This window comes from Protomyctophum parallelum (assembly GCF_964188405.1).
Source record: "Protomyctophum parallelum genome assembly, chromosome: 13".
NCBI lineage: Eukaryota > Metazoa > Chordata > Actinopteri > Myctophiformes > Myctophidae > Protomyctophum > Protomyctophum parallelum.
The window spans coordinates 40,185,178-40,185,381 of record NC_139708.1 but is presented as its reverse complement, the minus strand read 5'-3'; positions in this window follow the sequence as shown (position 1 = coordinate 40,185,381).

The window sequence follows — 204 nt, the reverse complement described above, 5'->3', positions numbered from 1 at the left end:
CCCTTCCCTCTCCTCCTCATTTCACAGCATGCACGCACGGACGCACGCACACACGCATACACGAGCGCACCCATGTGCAACACACACACACACCCAGGCCCTGTTTCGTTTGGTGTTTGGGGTAACCGTGCACTGTGGGGGGGGGGGGGGGGGGGGAGCCCAGGAATGTTGTTTACAAAGCACCACTGGCCTCGTGAAAATACC